Source organism: Pan troglodytes, chromosome 12, assembly GCF_028858775.2.
Source record: "Pan troglodytes isolate AG18354 chromosome 12, NHGRI_mPanTro3-v2.0_pri, whole genome shotgun sequence".
In the NCBI taxonomy this organism is placed as follows: domain Eukaryota; kingdom Metazoa; phylum Chordata; class Mammalia; order Primates; family Hominidae; genus Pan; species Pan troglodytes.
This window is the reverse complement of record NC_072410.2, coordinates 92,282,892-92,301,511: the sequence shown is the minus strand read 5'-3', so window position 1 is coordinate 92,301,511 and position 18,620 is coordinate 92,282,892. Positions and strand designations below refer to the sequence as shown.

Genomic DNA, 18,620 nt, shown 5'->3' with positions numbered 1-18,620 from the left:
TTTTCTTGCACTCAATTTTGTTAAATAGAAATGGGTGTAACAAAATATATACACTGTTCTTCATATTTTTAGAAAAGTATTTAGCAATATATGTTGGAGATTATTCCATGTCAGTGTATCTATTGCTGCATTATTTTTAAATGATATCATAGTATTTAAGGATACATGGTATTTTTAACCCATCCACTGTTTAAATTTTTCCAATCTTCAGCACTTACTAATAATGTTGCAGTGATTTTCTTTGTCTGTGCAGTATTTCACATAAAACTGAATTTATCAGTAAGAGTTGAAACCTAGATTAGAGTATGAGAGATATTGTCCATTTCCATCCATAGGAATTAAATCAATTTATATGTCAAACAACAATATATATGCTGTTTCATTACACTCTCAAAAACATGGTGCTATGAAATACCTGGGTCTTTGTCAAACTTAGGTAAAGAAGATATTTCAATGTAGGTTTATATTTATTTTTCTTTCTTTTCCTTTCTTTTCTTTTTTGAGACGAAGTCTCCCTCTTGTCCCCCAGGCTAGAGTGCAATGGCGCAATCTCGGCTCACTGCAATGTCCGCCTCCCGGGTTCAAGCGATTCTCCTGCCTCAGCCTCCCAGGTAGCTGGGATTACAGGCGCCTGCCACCACGCCCGGCTATGTTTTGTATTTTAAGTAGAGACAGGGTTTCACCATGTTGGCCAAGCTGGTCTTGAACTCCTGACCTCATGATTCGCCTGCCTTAGCCTCCCAAAGTGCTGAGATTACAGGTGTGAGCCACCACGCCCGGCCACATTTATTTTTTTTAAAGGCAATGAAACTGGACATTTTTCTATTGGAATGTTAGTCTTTATCCTTTTGGGTTATACAAATTCTCAGTAGAAATATTAACATTTTGTCTGGGTGTGAGTTGCTAATATTTTCTCTGTCTTTTGTCCATTTTCTGTGTTTAGGTTATTTTTTTTCTAGTGGAACTACTGTTTTCATACAGTCAAACTGATTAATCTTTTATGTCATCTGGATTTTATAGCAAACTTAGCTTTTCCATCATGCTTTTATGGTTTCACTTGTCTTGCTTACTCTGGTCTAAGGTAGGAGAGCTGGGCATGGTAATTCCAGCTTTTTGGTTGGCTGAGGAGTTGAGCCCAGGAGTTTAAGGCTACATTGAGCTATGATTGCACCACTGCACTCCAGCCTGGGTAGCAGAGTGTGACCCTGTCTCTTAAAAAAGAAAAAAAAAGTTATTAAACAAAAAATCTAGGAGAACGGGACTTCTTGTTTATCCCCCCAAATAGCTACTAAGCCCAGTACTCTTTTCTGAATAATTAATCTTTTCTTGATTAGTTTGAAATGTCACATTTTATCAGGTTTTATTTTATTCTGAATTTCCATTTGTTATAGGGTCTGTTCCCAGACTTTCTGTTCTCTTCTGTTGATCTAATTATGCATAAGTACCATGCTGTTTTATTTACCATACCTTTATATTACTTCTAATGTTTTACTTACATTCAATAAAATTAACCAGTTTTAAATTGCATACCGTCATGTAACTCACAACAGTCAAGTTAGTTGTATCCTTGTGCCCTTTTGCACCCAAACCCCTGGATAATATGGTAAATGTGTGTGTAACTTTGTAACTTCCATACAATTTTTCCCCTTTTACATTTTTACCAGTAGTGTAAGAGAGAGTTCCAGGTGTCCCATATCCTTGTCAGCATTAGGTATTATCAGTCTTTCTAACTTCAGCTGTTTTTGTGGCTTTGTTGTGGCAACTTACTGTGGTTTCAATTTTCATTTCTCTTAAGACTAGGGATTTTGATCCTCTTCTCCTGTGCTCATTGGCCATTCATATAGCTTGTTTTATGATGTTTCTAGTCATATCTTTTCTCTTTTATTTATGGGTTGTTTCTTCTCTAACTATTGCTCTATAAGAGTTCTTCAAAAATTCTGGATATAGGCTCTTTATAGATAGGGTTTTTGCAGTTTTTTACCCCAGACTGTGGTTTACCTTTCTACTTTTTTTAAACCTGTCTTTCAAAGAGCAAACTTTATCTTCATGAGGTCTTTTTAAACCATTTCTTCTTATTGTTCTTTCTTTGTCTGACCTTGTGTCACAAATATTTTCCCCTCCCAAGAAGTTTAATGGTCTTACTTCTTAACTTTATGTATGACCCATTTTGATTCAGTTTTTATTGTGAGGCAGGGTCAATGTTTATTTTTTTCCTATACAGTTTTCCAGCAGCTTTTATTAAAAAGTCTACCCACTATCCACTCAACTAATTTAACGCCTTTTTTGAAAATTATTTGTCCGGTAAGTGTTATTTCATCAATGTCGCTCTGTCATGATACTGTAATTTTATAGCAAGAATTGAAATCAGCAGTTCTTTTAAATTTTTTTCAACTATTTGAGTATTTTTCCTCTCCATTAAAATTTTAAAATAAGTTTGGTAATTTCTTCAAAAAATCCTCAGGATTTTTATTGTGATTTCTTTCAATCTAATTTCCCTTTGCAGTACTTGTAGTTTTTCATATAAAGGTCTTTCACAACTTGCATTTGATTTGTTTCTGAATATTTTTGATTGATGCTATTTTGGAGTTGTTTTAAATTTTTACTTTCCAATTGTTTGCTGCCAGTTTATAGAAATGCAGTTGATTTTTGTATCTTGCAACTTTTCAAAATTCAACTATTCTACATGCTTTGTGGGTTCCATAGGGTTTCTTTATACATAATCACATTGCTTGTATGTAAATATTATTTTAATTTTAATATTCAACTTTTATGGCTTTTTTTTTTTTTTTTTTTTTTTGCCTTATTGCGGTGGCTATTCTTTTAGTATAATGTTAAGTAGAAGTGTTGAGGGCAGACATCCTTGCCGTGTTCCTGATGTTAGGTAGAAAGCTTTGAGCCGTTCACTGTTGAGTATAATGAATGCTAACTGTAGATTTTTCACAGATGCTCTTAATTAGGTTGAGGAGTTCCCTTCTATTCCTGATTTGCTGTGACTTTTATCATAAAATGGTGTCGAATTTGGTTTTAATGCTTTTTCTGTACCTCTTAGAATGATAAGATGAATTTTCTCCCTTGTTCTATTAATATGTTAAATTGCATTGGTTAATCTCTGATGGTAAACTAACCTTACATTTCTAGGATTATCTCCACTTAACCTTTTTAATGTGTTTTTGGATTCAATATGCTAATAGCTTTAAAGGGTTTTTATATCTGTATTCATTAGGGATTTTGTTCTTTTTTCTTGTGAGATATTTATCTGTTTGTGACCTCATAAAATGAGATGGTCAGTGTTCTCTCCTTGCGTGTTTTCTGTTAAGAGTTTGTATAGGACTGATGTTATTTCCTCTTTAAATGATTAAAGGAATTCACCAGTGAAGCCATCTAAGCTTGGAGTTTTTTTTAGTGGGTGTCTTTTTAATTACAAACTCAATTTTTTGAGTTGATATTGAATTCTTTAGTTCATCTGCTCCTTGTAATTTTTCAAGAAATTGTGTTATCTAAGTTGTCAAACTGAGGCATCAAGTTGTTAATAATATTTTGTTAATTTTTTAATGCTTAAAGAGTCTGTAGTCAATCCCTTCTTTTATTTCTCACTTTTCTTGTTCAATCTGGCTGGAGTTTTGTCAGTTTTATTGAGTTTGCCCCTCTCCCCTAAAATAATCAGCTTTTGGTTTCATTGATTTCTTTCCCTCCCCTCATCAATCTGTGTTTTCAGTTTTACTGATTTCTATTCTTATCTTTATTATTTCCTAACTTTTATGTTCTTTGGGCTTAATTTGCTTTTTTTAAAATTTTTTAGTTTCTTAACATAGAAGCTTAAGCCATTGATCTAATACCATGTTCCTTTTTTAACACAGGTGTTTAGGACTACACATTTTCTTTCAGCACTGCTATAGTTGTGTGTTGTATTCACATATTTTTCTGTGGACTGCCTTTAGCCCGAGGCTGAAAGCTTTGGAGAAGGGAACATACTCTTAGAGCTTTCCATCTCCCTTCCCACAAGTGAACATGAGCTCCCACCAGTCTGTCTGCTTCTGCTCCCTCTCTAGTACTTTCTGATGATTACCTTTATCTTATGTCCAAATTTTGTCATTGTTTTCTACAGGGATGATTTGACCGATAGGGTCTTAACTCCATCATGCTAGAAAATGGAAACTGCTTAAGGACTTTTTTTCCTTTTTAACTATTAAGAGAAAGATTCTCGAAGCATAGGATTTTAGAGTTGGCATATAATTTAGAGATTACTTAGTTTCTCTTTATGCAATACAGGAATCATCCCTGAGTCATTCTTTCTTCAATTAGTTACCAAATCCTAGCTTTTCTCAAAATATAAAAATATTCTGTTTCCAGTTATGCTGTTAGTAGCTTCCAGGTTGCAGCTGAGCTCCTGATCACTTGGTCCTTTGGATTACCCTTTCCTTCCTTCAGTCCCATCCTTAAATACCCAGTAGGGCTAGAGTCCTTCTCAACTTCCCCTCTGTGTGTTACTTCTATCAGCTTTGAATACCTGATGTGTGTCCTGTGCCTAAGGGATTATTCTTGTTTATCCTGAGGCCCACTTTGGATATTGGTTTATGAAGGTGGATACACCCTCCTACCCCTTACCTTACAGAAATCCGTATTAGACTTAAGGTCCATAATCTTTTTCCTTCACCACTGAGTGTTTATTTCTCCTACTCTTTACTGCTATAGTCATTTTTATCATTCCAAACCTGTCCTTCTGCAAGACAAGAGGAAAATTCATCTTGAGCCCCTATTTAAGTATTTCATTCTTAACTTTTCCATTTGTTTATTTTCTTTTCCTTCCTGAGTTATAAGCTACTTATAGAGTATCTTACCCATTGTAGGCTCTTAACTGTTTGTAAGCTTGATAGGATTTCATGAAAATGCAAACTACTAATGGGAACAGATTTTGGACTGGAGAAAAAAAGATTTTAGAACCTCGAAAGCAAACAAATACAGAGGTAATTTAAGCCAGGCATAAGTGTAAGCAGCAAACAAAACAGCATGTTTGCCAATGAGAGTTAAAAAGGGAATTAAAGTTGGAGTTTGCAGGAGGAAATGATAGGAAAAAGAATGGCTGCATCGTAGTGGTCAACTATATACTGTTTGAGACTATACCAGTTTTAGCTTGTTGACAATTTGGTGTAATTTTAGGGAGTATTTAAGATTGCTATGCACATTTTTTTTTTCAAATAAATGTTTGCTTACCAGATGTTTAGAATATAATTATCTGGTCTATTTAATTCTTGTGCAACTGACTAAAGGAAAACACTGTATCTGTAGTGCCAGGTTGGGAAATGGATGAGAGTTTAGAAAGTTCTTTTCTTAAAGTATAACAGCAATAGACCTATGTAACAGGGTGGGAAATAAATCATTAAAAGTATTTAGATTTCAGGTCAAGTTATAAAGAGTTTTGTTAAATTAACTAAAGTGTTTAGAATTTATTAAGATATACAGAATAGATTTTAAGAAAAAATGTTTCATAGAGTTCAGCTGTCTCTGATGGTGGTGCATATGTAGATTTTTACTTTTAGCCAATTTTATGACCACTTAACTAGTGAAATGAAATATTAAACTTAAAACTGTCGTAAAAAGTCCATTTGCCTAGTGATTTTGTGCCAGGAAATGCATGTGCCAATTGTACGTACCCAACTCATGGCTTCTTGGTTTCTCTTTATCATTAATCACTCTAGAGTGAGAAAAGAGTTTGAGCCTTTTAGAAAGCATGAAAAGGAGAGTAATATTAAAGAGATAGTGATTTAAAACCTGTCCAAGTCATGGATTAAGCCAGAAATTTTCCTGATATGACCTCATGATTTCATATTAAATTGTTATATAATTCTGGAATTCTAAAGCATTACATTCTGCAATGTAGTGTAGTGGTGAAAACTAGGAAAGGCCCACATTGTGATATATCTAGATTATTCAGAGTGAGATCAGAGAGAAGCCAGCAGGAACAGCATGGCCTCTGATGAGTGCTTTCATCCATTCTCAGTTTTTCAAGACATACGAAGACTGTTACTGGATATGTAGAAGTTCCTGTAGTGGTCTGCTTTCACAGGATAATGGAAACTGGATAGGAAGCTGTTCAGAAGTTCAGCCTCCCAGAATATAAACTGCCAAAATATTAAATAATTTTTTTAGTCAAATCTGATGAAATGATTAGAATTTTATTTTACATGCTGTTGGTATTTTTACATATGAATTTTTCTTTTTAGAGATCATGAATAAAAACAACTCACTTACAATGTGTTGTTTACCTTTTTACTACACTATAGGAACATGATTATAATGCATGCTGCTGTTAACATGAAAGTGGTTCAATACAGTGATATGGGAATTGGAAAGACTCATGTGGTCAGATTTTCAGTTTGATCTGTAGTCTATTGATGTATTTATAAACATTACAATAAATTTGTGTAAATAAATGTGCCATTGCTAACACAGTTTTAAGAATTACTAAATTTACTGAAGTCACCTTAATTTTATTTACTATCACATGTTAGCCACAAAGAATAGATGTCTATTTGACATATTTAAAATCTATAATGCCTAACTTTACCTCCTGTGAGAAGGAAAACTCCCCCTTTCTTACCCAGCTTCCTCCTACTTAAAACAGACATTCACTAAAATTAGAACAAAGTCATGAATATTTTTGACTCTATCCAGTTTGGTGGGTTATTTTTTTAATTCAACACAATTTCATGCTGCCCTCCTGCTCATAACAAGAATAAGATGAATGGATTCATCTTATTGATGAATGTATTAAGATGAATAGATTCATCTTATTGGTGATTTTGTGCCAGGAAACTCACATGCTAGTTGTCCCTTCCCAAATTGAGCCCCCACAGGACTCAGTAACACTCCACTCCTGCCAGTTCCTTTAGTGCAATCATAGGCATTAGTTTTGCTACCTACATTAGGTAAAGGTGCCTTATTACCCAAAAGTAACAACAGCTTGAGCCTTCCTGGAATGAATCTCTGCAGCTAGTGTGTTTGAAGCTCCACCTGTGACTCTTTCTTCAAAGGGGGCTTCTAGTCAAGGATTCCTAGCTACTTATTAACTATGCTATAGCTATTACTGTCACAGCAAACTTTCTGATGTCCTGGCCTTCTTTATTATATTGATTAGATTATGGTATCCTATTAACTAATCATATAAAGCTTCACAACAGCCTTCTTCCTCTGTGTTATTCCACATATTACTTAATAACTAAAGGCCAGAAGTAGTATTTTACTAATCTTAACAGTGAACCACTGTGATGCACACATCCTATGACAGAGAATGAAAATACCAGATACTGGCTTTCTCAGCCTCCTGTCAGCAGGGATGGTTGTTTGAGCCAGTCTAACCAAAGGGTCTTATGGGAGTCTGTTGGAGTCTCTGGGAAAGAGACTCCTCCTTAATAAGATGAAAGAAGTCAATGAAGGTCCAGTGCCACTCTTTTCTGCTTGTGGACAGTATTGTGTTAGCACATGAGGCTTGGAACTTTTGCATTCCCTCAAAGAGGGGGAGGTCCTCAGACATCAGGAGGATGGCATAGTAGAGTGGGAGATCCTGGCTCCTGAACTAGCATTGGGGCCAGACTTTATTTTATGTGAGAAGCGTAAACCCAAATTGTTTATATGACTTTTAGATTGGTATTCTGTTATTTATAGCCAAAAGCATCCTGATGTAACTTGCTTTCCCCTATTTCACCAAGCCATAAGAAATGTATCCATTGTTTGATTTACTCGTTCAGTAAATTTTATTAATGCTAGTCATGAATGAAAATTTTTATGAAAACCATCAAATAAAGTAGAATATATTAAACATATTTTAGTTCTGTTGCCTGGAAGACACACATACATCTCTGCTTATTTTTAGATATATAACAGATTATTTCATTTTAGCAATTCTATTGGTATTTGAAACATAAAGTTTTGGTAATTGTTGACTTTGTAGTTTTGGTTGCCAGCATTGCTTGGCCGAGATGAGTTTTGATGCATGGCCGGGAGGGTGGTAAGTAGTGGGGATATACATTTGTTGACGAAAAGAGTCAAACTCTGTAAAATATTTGAAGAGATTTATTCTGAGCCAAATGTGATTGACCATGGCCCGTAACACAGCCCTCAAGAAGTCCTGAGAACATGTGCCCAAAGTGGTCGGGGTACAGCTTGGGTTTATATATTTTAGGGAGCCATGGGACATCAATCAAATACATTTAAGAAATACATTGGTTTGGTTCAGAAAGGTGGGACAACTTAAAGCAGGGGCTTCCAGGCTATAGGTAAATTTAAACATTTACTGGTTTACAGTTGGCCGAGTTTATGTGAAGACCTGGGATTAATGGAAAGGATTGTTTAGGTTATGGTAAAGGATTGTTTAGGTTATGGTAAAGGATTGCGGAGAACAGGTTTTTTTGTGCAGAGGAATCTCTCAGATAGCAAACTTCAGAGAGAGAGCAGGTTGTAAAATGTTTCTTGTCAGATTTAAAAGGGTGCCTGGCTCTTAGCTGATTATCTCCTAGATCTGGAAAGAAAGGAAGGAAAACAAAGGGAGAAGGGGATTATCTATATAATGTGGATTTTTCCCACAAAAAACTTTGCAAGGCAATTTCAAAGTATGGCAAGGTAATATATTTTGGGGTAAAACATTTTGATTTTTTCCCTTGTTATGCTTGAGTAAGACTGGAAAATAAGTCACAATATACAGGGTTAAACAAAGCTCATGTGATGAGAATTTATGGTTTGTAGGGCATGACTCCCTAGATCCCTTAGAAAGGAATTTGGGCAAGATAAAAAATTAGAGCTTAGCCTTTACTTTCTTCCATTGGGAAGAAAAGAAAGGTTCAATTCATTTAAATCTTCTGCCAGGCAGTTTACCAGGATTACCTTTCTTTCTAGAATGACATTGAGAACTAAGTAATTTTTTAGGATGGCATTGAAATCTAAGTAACTTAAATGAAGCTTTTGTTTTGAATGTGTTATCTGACTTCTGAACAGAGCTGAAGCCCTGAGCTGTGTGAAGTTGACAGTTTCTTTGGCCAGGAGAAATGGCTGGGAGCTTTAAGGTTATCTAATCAATCACTTACTGACATTAATGCAATTAGTTACCTAAATTGGATATCCTGTTGATGTGTACTATTTCTAATACCTCAGCAAATTTACATTGCGTTAGGCTGCTAGATATCCCAGATGTGAGCTAGGAAGCGAATTTCACCTCTAGTACTTTTAGTACCCTTAGGTCTGCTGAAAATTGAGGAATTCCTTTGCTTAAATTAATAATTACATTCTAAAATTATCTAAAAGATATGCTTTTATAATGGTAACTTCAGTAGAAAGAAATACAGAATTTGGAGGGAGCTTTAGGGTTTTGAATCTGCTTTGTATTTGGTGGAAAAGCACAAATGAAATAAATCACATAATAATCAGTTTTGAACCAACTTTGAAATGGCACTTTGCAATAATAATAGAAAAGATATGCAAGATGAACCCTCTGTATCTCATAGTTGGTAACTTTAATAGATAATTTGACTTCCAGGCCTTCAGTTGTTCTTTGTCTTGGGGCTAAGTATCTGTAAATTGTGCATGTATTTTAAAAGAGAAAGGCAACATTGTAAGACCTGGGGGAAAATGAATTAGCTGTTGTATTTATTATATATGTCATTTAAAAAAATATGGCTTTTATCCATTTATTTCATATAACAAATCTTACAGAAAATATTTTCCTTATGCTTGAAGTCAGATGTTTCTGAGTGTTACACTGTTGTGTAATGAATACCAGGCAGGGACATATTATGTAGCCAAGAATTAAAAATGTTCTTCCACAATGAAAATAATGTCAAAACTATGTCTTTAGAAATGCTGTTACTGATAATCTTCAATTATTACAACCAAGTAATATGGTATAGTAAGCGAATTCCAAGTAAGATTATTTAGGCCTTGATTTTGAATGGAAAATGGCCATTATTTGTGTATTTTTTTAGTCAAACAGAAGTTTGCATCAACAAATAGATGTTCTAAAGTAAACTTTTTATATGGAATCATTTTAGATTTATTGAAAATTTGTAATAACAGTACAGAGAATTTTCCTATCTTTTTCACCCAGCTTCTCTGATGTTAACATCTTATATGGTATATCTGTCGAAACAAGAGGTTAATTTTGGTACAATACTATTAACAATGGACTTTATTCAGACTTCACCAATTTTTCCACTAATGTCCTTTTGTGGTTCTAGGATCCAATTGAGAATACCACCTTGCTTTTTAGTCATTGTATCTTCCTAGTCTTCCTTCATTTTGTGATAGTCTTTTCTTGCTTTTCATGGTGCCTTTGAAAAGTACTGGTTGGACATTTTGTAGAATGTTCCTCAGTTTGGGTTTGTCTGATGTTTTCTTGTGATTAGACTAGAGCTGTAGGCTTGGGGGAAGAATACTGCAGAGGTGGAGTACCCTTCTCATGTCAGAGGTTCATGATATCAGCATGGCTTATCACTGGTGATGTTAATCTTAATCACTTAGTTAAGGTGGTATCTGTCAGGTTTCTTTACTGCAAAGATGCTGTTTTCCCCTTTCCATTTACATACTCAATCCACTAAGCACAGCCCACACTCAAAGGCTGGCTGTTGGGGGAAAGGAATGAAGCTCTACTTCCTGGAGTGCAGACTATTTATATATATTATTCATACTTCTGTGGAAAAAATTTGCCCCTACTCCCCATTTATTTAATTAGTAATTTAATTATATCAATATGGACTCATTGATATTTATTTTATTTTTTAGATTATAATCTGGTACTATCATTATTTTGCTGCTGAAAGTAATGGCCAGCTTTGGCCATTGGGAGTTTTCTTTTCTTGAGACAGGGTCTTGCTCTGTCATCCAGGTTGGTGTGCAGTGGTGCGTTCACAGCTCACTGCATCCTTGACCTCCTGGGCTCAAGCAGTCCTTCCGCCTCAGCCTCCTTAATATCTGGGACTATAGGTACATGCCACCTTGCCTGGCTAATTTAAAATAAATTTTAAAAGACAACAACTTTTTTTTTATAGAGAAGTGGGGGGTCTCGCTACGTTGCCCAGGTTGGTCTTGAACTCCTGGGCTCAAGCCATCCTCCTGCCTTGGCTTCCCAAAGTGCTGAGATTATAGGCATGAGCCACTGCGCCTAGCCTGGGAGTTCCTGAAGGTTGGCTCTTATGTCCTTTTGACATACTACCATCTTTTTTCTTTTAACCACTTACTTTTTTGGCACGTTAAATTCTCCAGGTTCATCTTGTATTTTTCCTTGCCCCATCCCTAGACTCAGCATTTCTCTAAGGAGCCCTAGATCCCTTTTTTTTTTTTGAAGAATGATGTGAGAAACTAAAATCTAGGCACTTACTATGCTCTGTATGAGTTTCCTATTGCAGCTTATACTACAAATATAGAGTGGTTTAAAGGACACAAATTTATTATATAACAGTTTTAGAGGTTTGATGTGGGTTCTACTGGGCTGAAATCAAGGCATTGGCAGGACTGGTTTCTTTCTGTAGGATTGGTATGGGATCTGTTTCCTAGCCTTTTCTAGCTTCTAATGGATGCCTACATTCCTTGGCTTGTGGCCCCTTCTTCTGTCTTCAAAGCCAGCATTGGCTGGTTGAGTCCTTCTCACATCAGTACTAAGTCATCTTGTGCCTCCCTCTTCCACTTAAAAAAAATTTATTTTTAATTTTCATAGGTACATAGTAGGTATATATTTATGGGGTTTCTCTCCCACCTTTAATGACACTTATGATTACATTGGGCCCACTAGAATAATCTAGGCTAATCTCACTACCTTAAATTCGTCTGATTAGCAATCTTAATTCCCCTTTGCTATATAACACAGTGCCTTCACAGTTCCAGGAATTAAGATGTGGACATCTTTTGGGGGATGATTATTCTGCCTACCATATGTTAATTGCTACTGGGATGTCTTTGATTATAGGTCCTCTCAGTGTGCAAAGCTAGGAATGTACTTAGGAATCAGTTTTGCAACAGGAAGAAATATCTCAGATAATAGCTCATGTAGAAAATTGGTCAAATTTCCAATCTCATATAATATGAAAGATGAGTTTGGTTTCTCTCATGTTAACATGAACCCCAAAATTGTAACACGACCAAGAAGCCTCAGTGTCAAGCAAGAATTTTTACTGTCTGCATGTGTATATGATTATGTTTGTGGAGTCTAGTGAAATTTGTGGTACAAGTGGTTTCTCCATTTTTCTCCACTTTTTGGTGTGTCAAGTTTGAAATTATATTTAGAATTAAGTTTGTTAGAATATTATGTAATTATTACTTGCTCATATTTTATACTTTGATTTCTATCTTGTATTTTCAGCACAGTCACATTTGAAACCTAATGATACAGGCATACTACAACAGGATTGTTGCTGCAAAAATGTCATAAAATTACCTGTCATCAGAGTTTTTAAAAGCCTTCGTGGAAATTAATCATCTTAGAAGAGGGATGTGGAGAGCATTACCCAGTTTGTAATGTGAGTTCAGAAAAGATAGATCTTCCTTAACTTTATCTATCCAGCATTTAGCACCCTAATAAAAGTTGAAATTCTGAAAAGTATAACTACTTGTTACTTAACTCCCTGATTTATTTGTATAACTACTATTAATTATGGACAGATCCATACTCAGTAAATACAGTATTTTCTTATGATCTTTGTGATAAAAGTTTATATAAAATTTGCATCTGTTCCTATTGTTCATTCTCATTTAATAGAGGCCTATGGGTAGCATTTCCGTGGTTGCATCCACATCGTTTATTCAGGATTGAAAATAATGTCGAAGGAGCAGTTGTCTATCTTTCTTCTGCCCTGCTTTTTGCTTCTGGTGTCATATTCATAGTGCCATAGTAGATGCTATATTGAGTTACTACAAGGACAACAGTGATAAATTTTACCCTATTGTTGAGATTGAGTTATTAGAGCATTAGGTGAGTAGTGCTGATGTTTTCATTATTCCCTTAACTATATTCATCTACACTGAGATGAAAAAAAAGTTGTGAAAAGGCTTACTTTTTATTAAGAATGCATAATGCCAAAATACACATTCAAGTAAATGGTTATTTTTTTCTCCCCCTAGGCAACGCTAAAACTTGGTAAAAGGGAATGTAAGTCAAAACTAGGTTCTAAAATGATGAGATAGGTTTGGACAATAGAGTATGCCGAGGGATTATTTACAACTGCTTTGAGAAGGCGATGCTGATAACGTAAATGAGGTTTTAGAAAGAAGATAGTAGTAGTGGAGCTATGCCAGTATATATAGATTCTATCTTTATAAACCTGCCAGACTCCCAGCCCTCGTCTGAGAAATTCAGGTTAAAGACAGAATATCCTGCAGTGGAAAAGTATGAAAAAGACAAATTATATATACTAATTTTAAAGATACAGGTTGCGCTATCATTAGCTCATAGAAATATGAAATAAATGTCATAAAAATGTGTTTTTTGAGGATCTTAACATTAAGAAAAATCTGAGTAACACTTTAAACATGGATACAATTTGCATTGATGACAATGAAATGGAAAAAAACCCAAAACCCTTGCCAGGTATTCCTGTGATTTTTTTATCGGGAAAAAAAGAGAAAAACATTTAAGCTAAAAGAAGTAAAAAAGATTTAGAAACATTGGCTTGGAATTTCTAGAAGATATGTAACAAAATATTAGAAAAGTTTATAGCAAAACCTCATGGATATTGCTACCACTTCCATCCCACATGGGGAGCAAGAGGTATTCTCACTTGCAATGCAGAAATACATTCAACCTGTCAGTATTGTTCAGTCTAGAACATCCTTTACAAATATGAGACTCTGCAGGATTAGTAAACATTTAAGGAAAATGTTAAACAGTATCTAGTACTAAAAAATGGAAAATCTAATCTCTGACGAATAAATAATTCTCTAAGGAGAATATAAACTATGTGTAATTAATACCTGTGGAAAGATTCAAGTATCTATGCAGAGAGGTTGTTTAGTACCATGATTTAAAAATATCAAGTCTGGTGTCAGACTGCCTGTGTTTAAAATCTGGTTTTACCACTTACCATGTCTTTAGCCCTCATGTCTCTCAGTTTCCTCATCCATAAAATAGGGATAATAATTTTACTTAATTCATAAGGTTGTCTTGAGAATTAAATGAATTAATGAAAAATGCTTGGAACAATATTGGACATATAGTAAGCACACGGTAAACCTTTTTAATTGTAATTACACAATTTGTTCCTAAAAATGGCTGCTATGAAAAAGACCATTTGCAAATCTTGAAGATTAAGAGTATGATTTTTGAAATAAACTAAATTAGTAGAACAGGTGTAGCTGACAAATTAGTTAGATGATCAAGCCAAGGGATTATCCTTAAAGTTGTCAAATGGCAAAAGAAATGAAAAGTATGAGAGGAGAGATCCAGAAGTTTTAACATCTAACAGAACTTCCAGCTGAAAATATGAATGAAGAGAAAAAAATATATATTTTCTTAAACAGAAGGAATGTTTTCTATATTAAAGAAAGATTCAAATATTGGAAGAGTTTATCAACTGCTGAGCAGAATTAATGAAAAAAGTTCCATACCTAGACTAACACTGATGAATTTCTATAAAACTATGGGTGAAGAGAAAATTATAAAAGCTTCCAGAGGAAAGAAATAAATTATCCGATTAGGAAAACTTAAGTTATCTGTACAAATTTGTATAGCTAGATTTCTTACTAGCCATATTCAGTGATAGAAAACTATAGAAAATAGCTTGATATTCTCAGTGGAAAATGATTTGGAACCGCAAAATGCTGTTTTTAGCCAAACTAGCCTCTAAAATTGAGAACAGAACAAATACATTTCAGGAATGCAAAGACTCAAACATTTTTTAAAAGAAATTATTTTGAGGAGAACTAACAGAAAGACATAGGCAACAAGAAGAAATGATGAGCAAAGAAGCCTGCAAACTTATGGTCAAATCTAAATAATAATAAATGTTTCTGTCAAGTTTAAGGAATGTGTTAGTTATAATAATACAGTAATTATTATATAATTGCTGTTGCAGTAAAATAGTATTTTTTGCAACTGTTGGGTGATTTCTACAAATCTTATAAGAAAGGCAAGAGGAAAGCATATCCTTTTTAATACTATTACTATGTTAAGAAATTTAAATGTAAACTAAACTCTTTAATTAGTGATAGAATCGAGGGCATGCTTTTTTGTTTGGGGGTTATTATTTATTAACCCAATGTTGATAGAATTAGATGTTTAAATACATTTGTCAAAAATGGAAGGGTGAAAAAATTTTAAGGGCGAATTCTAAAAGAAGAAAATAGGGTATACAATTTCCAAACCACTACAATAGGGGTCAACAAACTATTTCTTTTTTTTTTTTTTTCTTTTTTGAGATGGAGTCTTGCTCTGTCGCCCAGGCTGGAGTGCACTGGCGCGATCTGGGCTCACTGCAAGCTCCGCCTCCTGGTTTCATGCCATTCTCCTGCCTCAGCCTCCGGAATAGCTGGGGCAATAGAGACGGGGTTTCACCATGTTAGCCAGGATGGTCTCGATCTCCTGACCTTGTGATCCGCCCACCTCGGCCTCCCAAAGTGCTGGGATTATAGTCATGAGCCACCGTGACCGGCAACAAACTATTTCTGTAAGGGACTAGGTAATAAATATTTTAGGCTGTGGTCCATACTATCTCTGTTGTACCTATTTCCTCTGTCATTGTAACAATGAAGCCGCCATGGGCAGTATACATAAACAAATGAGTATGGCTGAGTGCCAATAAAACCTTATTTATAAATAAACACTGAAATTTTAATTTCATGTAATTTTTTCATATCATAAAACATTCTTCTTGTGGGCCATATATACAAAGACTGGCAGCAGAGTGGATTTGGTCCATGGGCCATAGCTTGCTCCTTTCCACATTAGAGAACAAAGGGAGGGAACAAAGGAAATTAATTTCAATTAAGAGAGAAAATGGGAGAAAAATGGACCAGGGTAGGGGGAGCAAAAAACCACAAGGGAGTATAACAAACAGGAAACATAAAATGAGCTATCAGGAAAAGAAAAAAATATCCCAATAAATGTGAACAGCATAAACTTTTATCATAAAGACAAGAAATTCTCAGGATGTATCCTAAATGATAACAGGGTATTAGATAATCAGGGTGTATCTCTGCTGTAGAGCAGTGCTATTAAAGTATGATTTGTATAACAATACCAGTCAGCAAACTGTTAATATTCCACAATAAGATAAGAACAGAAATAGAGTAAGTATTTAGAAAGTCTTTTTTTTTTTTTTTTGAGACGGAGTTTCGCTCGTGTTGACCAGGCTGGAGTGCAGTGGCACGATCTCGGCTCACTGCAACCTCCACCTCCTGGGTTCAAGCGATCTCCTGCCTCAGCCTCCCAAATAGTTGGGATTACAGGCGTGCCCCACCATGCCCGGCTAATTTTGTATTTTTAGTAGAGATGGGGTTTCTCCATATTGGTCAGGCTGGTCTCGAACTCCCAACCTCACGTGATCCGCCTGCCTCGGCCTCCCAAAGTGCTGGGATTACAGGCATGAGCCACCATGCCCGGCCTAGAAACTCTTATAATAATGTGACATTGTTACCACATCCATGTGTGAGATTATTTTTCTACTAACTCATTGTATTTCACAAAACTCAGTTCATACAAGTTTGGAAAATTAGAAAGAGAAAACTGGCTTGAGAATTGCTACAGAGAATACAATGCAGTTATTTATAAAATGAAGTAATTCCCTATGTATAGACATGGTCAATGAAATAAACACATTGTAGGACAGTGTAGAAGGTATGATCGTGTGTGTGTGTGTGTGTGTGTGTGTGTGTGTGTGTGTGTGTGTATGACCAGTCTTAACTGGAACTAACATGTTTTTTAAAAGCACCAATCATGTATGTAACAAATTTTCAAGGAGTGGAAAAATTCACATCAATTTTTTTTTTTTTTGAGGCAAAGTTTCACTTTTGTCGCCCAGCCTGGAGCGCAATGGCACAATCTCGGCTCACTGCAACCTCTGCCTCCCAGGTTCAAGCGATTCTCCTGCCTCAGCCTCCTGAGAAGCTGGGATTACAGTCATGCACCACCATGCCTGGCTAATTTTTATATTTTTAGTAGAGACGGGGTTTCACCATGTTGGCCAGGCTGGTCTCGAACTCCTGACCTCAGGTGATCCACCTGCCTCGGCCTCCCAAAATGCTGGGATTACAGGCGTGAGCCACTGTGCCCTGCCCACATCAAATTTTTAATCATGATTACAAATAAGAGATTATGACTGGTAGAGTAGGATTGAGGGAAGTGGTGATAAAGGAGTATTTTTATGTTTTAGTCTACTTAAATTTGTATTATTTGACTTTTTTTTATAGTACATGTATTTCTTTTATAATGCTTTTAAAATGTTTTATTTAAATTAATAATCTCTTGGCCTTTCAAATAATTACCACTGGTCAATTGAATATCCATTCAGAAAACAAACAATTTTAACCTCTGCTTCACATAATCCACAAAAATTCATTTGAAATGTATCAATCATGAACTAGTGAAAGTTAAAACAGTAAAGCTAATAGAAGAACACATGGAATAACGTCCTAATGAGTTTGGGACAGGCAGAGATTCCTTAAGCGGGACACAGAAAACACCAAGTACATGGAGAAGAGTATATATTTATATTCTGTATATGTGTATGTGTGTGTCTGTGTTTATACCCGATGGACTTTATATCCTAAAAACTAAGAAAAAGACAAATCAATTAAAAAAATACACAAAAGGTTTGAAGAGGTACTTTACAATGAAGAAATCTGAACGACTAATTTGAATATGAAAAGGAGCTCATTTGGCCAGGTGTGGTGGCTCATGCCTGTAATCCCAGCACCTTGGGAGGCCTAAGCAGGTGGATCACCTGAGGTCAGGAGTTTGAGACCAGCCTGGTCAACATGGCAAAACCCCGTCTCTACTAAAAATACAAAAATTAGCCGGGCGTGGTGGCATGTGCCTGTAGTCCCAGCTACTCGGGAGGCTGAGGCTGGAGAATTGCTTGAACCCAGGAGACGGAGGTTGCAATGAGCCGAGATCACACCACTGCACTCCAGCTTGGGTGACAGAGCAAGACTTCGTCTCAAAAAAAAAAAAAAAAAAAAAGGTGTCCAGCATTATTGTATAGGAAATGTGAATCAGAACTACTACACATGAATTCTAATGGCTAAAATGAAAAGAACTCCTAAGATTAAGTGTCGGGGAAAATATAGATAGAGCAATCGGAATGATCATACATTTCCAGTGGGAGTGTCAATTGGTATAATCACTTTGAAGAACTGGTGCTATCTACTGAAGCTGAACAGACATAAACCCTATGAGGCAGCAGTTTGACTGCTGGTTATCTACTTAGCAGAAATGGGTGCTCAGGTTTAACGAAAGACAGGTTCAAGATTATCTATATTAACTTTATTCCTAATAGACAAGGAATCTTCATAAGAAGTATAAATAAACTGTATATTGGTCTACAGTGGTATATTTATATAATTGACACCAGCAGTTATATTGATACTGGCATTGCAAAGAAGAAAATACTGCCACACAACATAGATGAATCTCATAGACAAAATATTGA

At 35.4% G+C, this 18,620-nt stretch overlaps 1 protein-coding gene across 11 annotated transcripts in view; it reads left to right on the top strand.

Moving 5' to 3' along the window:
• LCLAT1 (lysocardiolipin acyltransferase 1) overlaps positions 1-18,620 on the top strand; it is a 195,699-nt gene that overhangs the window by 90,895 nt on the left and 86,184 nt on the right. For 4 of the 11 annotated variants that reach the window (XM_063790003.1, XM_063790006.1, XM_063790004.1 and 1 more), the window contains one exon: positions 12,341-12,497. The exons of the other annotated variants lie outside the window; for them this stretch is intronic. The gene's annotated coding sequence lies outside the window, so the exon portion shown is untranslated. The remainder of the gene's footprint in view (positions 1-12,340; positions 12,498-18,620) is intronic. 11 annotated transcript variants of the gene reach the window in all.